Here is a 4,428-nt window from a genome sequence, read left to right on the forward strand (position 1 = left end):
CGGATTTAAATATTTTTCTGCAAAAATTGATTACAAATATTTTGATTATTACAAACTTTTGGAATTATTACAATCTTTTGGAATTATTACAATCTTTTTTGGATTATTATCAAACTTTTTGAGTTATTACAATCTTTTTGAATAATTACAATCTTTTTGAATTATTACAAACTTTTTGAATTATTACAATCTTTTTTGAATTATTACAATCTTTTTTGAATTATTACAAACTTTTTGAGTTATTAGAATCTTTTTGAATTATTACAATCTTTTTTGAATTATTACAATCTTTTTGAATTATTACAATCTTTTTGAATTATTACAAACTTTTTGAATTATTACAATCTTTTTTGAATTATTACAATCTTTTTGGAATTATTACAATCTTTTTGGAATTATTACAAACTTTTTGAGTTATTACAATCTTTTTGAATTATTACAATCTTTTTGAATTATTACAAACTTTTTTGGAATTATTACAATCTTTTTTGTAATTATTACAATCTTTTTGAATTATTACAATCTTTTTTGAATTATTACAATCTTTTTGAATTATTACAATCTTTTTTTAATTATTACAATCTTTTTTGGATTATTACAATCTTTTTGAATTATTACAATCTTTTTGAATTATTACAATCTTTTTTGAATTATTACAATCTTTTTGAATTATTACAATCTTTTTTAATTATTACAATCTTTTTTGAATTATTACAATCTTTTTTGGAATTATTACAATCTTTTTTGAATGATTACAATCTTTTTTGAATTATTACAATCTTTTTTGGAATTATTACAATCTTTTTTGGAATTATTACAATCTTTTTGAATTATTACAATCTTTTTTGGATTATTACAATCTTTTTTGGAATTATTACAATCTTTTTGAATTATTACAATCTTTTTGAATTATTACAATCTTTTTGAATTATTACAAACTTTTTTGAATTATTACAATCTTTTTTGGAATTATTACAATCTTTTTTGGAATTATTACAATCTTTTTTGGAATTATTACAATCTTTTTGAATTATTACAATCTTTTTGAATTATTACAAACTTTTTTGGAATTATTACAATCTTTTTGAATTATTACAAACTTTTTGAATTATTACAATCTTTTTGAATTATTACAATCTTTTGGAATTATTACAAACTTTTTTGAATTATTACAATCTTTTTGGAATTATTACAATCTTTTTTGAATTATTACAATCTTTTTGAATTATTACAATCTTTTTTGAATTATTACAAACTTTTTTGGAATTATTACAATCTTTTTTGAATGATTACAATCTTTTTTGAATTATTACAATCTTTTTTGGAATTATTACAATCTTTTTTGGAATTATTACAATCTTTTTGAATTATTACAATCTTTTTTGGATTTTTACAATCTTTTTTGGAATTATTACAATCTTTTTGAATTATTACCAACTTTTTGAATTATTACAATCTTTTTGAATTGTTACAATCTTTTTGAATTATTACAAACTTTTTTGAATTATTACAATCTTTTTTGAATTATTACAATCTTTTTTGGAATTATTACAATCTTTTTTGGAATTATTACAATCTTTTTGAATTATTACAATCTTTTTGAATTATTACAATCTTTTTTGGAATTATTACAATCTTTTTGAATTATTACAAACTTTTTGAATTATTACAATCTTTTTGAATTATTACAATCTTTTTGAATTATTACAATCTTTTTTGAATTATTACAATCTTTTTGGAATTATTACAAACTTTTTTGGAATTATTACAATCTTTTTTGGAATTATTACAATCTTTTGGAATTATTACAATCTTTTGGAATTATTACAATCTTTTTTGGAATTATTACAATCTTTTTGAATTATTACAAACTTTTTGAATTATTACAATCTTTTTGAATTATTACAATCTTTTTTGAATTATTACAATCTTTTTTGAATTATTACAAACTTTTTTGGAATTATTACAATCTTTTTTGAATTATTACAATCTTTTTGAACTATTACAATCTTTTTTGAATTATTACAAACTTTTTTTGAATTATTACAATCTTTTTTGAATTATTACAATCTTTTTTGAATTATTACAATCTTTTTTGGAATTATTACAATCTTTTTTGGAATTATTACAATCTTTTTGAATTATTACAATCTTTTTGAATTATTACAAACTTTTTGGGGGAATTATTACAATCTTTTGGAATTATTACAATCTTTTTGAATTATTACAATCTTTTTTGGATTACTACACACATTCTGGATTTTAATTTGAATCTGCATGTCAACAACATAATTCCGGATTTTTTCCTATAAGAACATTATCTCCTATCATCTTTTCGTATTGATAATACTGGATCTTTCCATATCTTTCATCTGTTTTTTAATCCTTCAATTTTAATGTATCCTTTGATTTCTTAAGTTTTTCCCCCATTTTATAAATCCTTTGCACAAAAAGTTTTTCTTCTTTTTTGCATTCATGACTAGTTTTCATGCAATGCTGTTTCAATCAATGCCAGTAGCAGCAAATTCATAGCTTCTTCGCTATAATATTCATTTGCTAATATCTTCCCTCTGATGAGAAGAACGTATTTCTTTGAAACTCAGCGGATTAAGGAAATTCCAATCTACCTTTTTTTTAGTATCCTGTCGAACAATAAATTAATGTAAAATATATTTTTATAGTTTTAAATCTTTATATATATATATATATATATATATATATATATATATATATATATATATATATATATATATATATATATATATATATATATAAGATTTGTTGTAAGCGTTTTTTAACGATATTAGCAACTTCGGAACGTTGTTGTTTTTATTTTTACCTTGGCAGTTTTATGAAAAGCTCTTCGTGTTATTCATGTATATATTCAAATAGAAAAATGCGAGCATTAAAAGTAATATGGTTAAGCTTAAACATGGAAAAGTAAAGGACTAGTTGTTGAAACTGGAAAGGAAAAGGACATGATATTCTAGTAAAAAATAAAATAAATTTATAACTTAAAATATTGCAGCATTAAGAATTGATTATATAATGTTATAAATTGAATTTTTAAAAAATTGCTGCAATATTTTAAGTTATAAATTTATTATGTTTTTACAAGAATATATTGTCCTTTTCTTTTCCAGTTTTAACAACTAGTTCTTTACTTTTCCATGTTTAAGTTTAACCATATTACTTTTTACGCTCGCATTTTTCTATTGTAATCCATGATTTTCCCAGACTTCCAGTAAATTCACTTGTTCTTTGTTTAATTTTAGTCTTATTTTTTACCCCCATAAACATAACATATACACATATGTAATAACAATGTACGGCACTCGTCTGCTTTCAATAAAATCCGCGATTTAAATATTCTTGTCCCAATGCTACGGATGTACATACCAACAATGGATTTGCTAGGGCATCAATTTGAATATCCTTTTTTTAAATCTGTATATATTTCTATAGAATCTTTCAAATATTATTTTCTTTCAAACTTTGAAATTTTTAATTTTTGTGCTAACCAGAAAAAATATAGCAAGTCTATATAAAAAGAAGTTTTGCCAACGATTTTCCTCTGAAGAGAAAAGGGAATTTTTTTTGAAACTCCATGGAATAAGGAAATAATCAACTTTATCTTGTATACCTTGTGTACGAACAATAAATGTGTGAATCATAATTTGCAAAGTTTTAACTCTCTTCATATATATATATATATATATATATATATATATATATATATATATATATATATATATAGAGAGAGAGAGAGAGAGAGAGAGAGAGAGACAGACAGAGACAGAGACAGAGACAGAGAGAGACACAGAGAGAGAGAGAATAAATAACAAAAAAATATATTCCAAAATTCATGATATTGACCATCTTATAATTTATTTCTTTAATTCAGTTGATTTATACAATTTTTGACAGTATCTGTTTCGTAGCGCAAAATCAATCATTTAATTATTATATCAATCACTGAATTTAGTGATTGATTTTGCGCTACGAAACAGATACTGTCAGGAATTGTATAAGCCAACTGAATTAAAGGAATAAATTATAAGATGGCCAATATCATGAATTTTGGAATATGACTTTTTGTCATTTATTCTCTATATTGCTCTTCTTCATACATCTTAAATAAGGATTGGTATATATTATAAGAAAATATATTTCTACAGAAATATATGTGTGTGTGTGTGTGTTTGTGTAAGTGTGTATGTATAACTGTGTGTAAGTGTGTATGCATAAGGATGTTGTATGTGTGTGTGTGTGTGTGTGTGTGTGTGTGTGTGTGTGTGTGCGTGCGTTCCTTGCATAAAATAATCGTTAATGAACCTACATTTGTCTACAAATTAGAGGTTCCATTGAGGGTCGCGACTATATGCGTTGGTGGACTAAATTTCTTATTCATTATTTACCAAACCGAAG

Source organism: Euprymna scolopes, chromosome 35 (assembly GCF_053919585.1).
Source record: "Euprymna scolopes isolate OS-2025 chromosome 35, ASM5391958v1, whole genome shotgun sequence".
Classification (NCBI taxonomy): Eukaryota; Metazoa; Mollusca; class Cephalopoda; order Sepiida; family Sepiolidae; genus Euprymna; species Euprymna scolopes.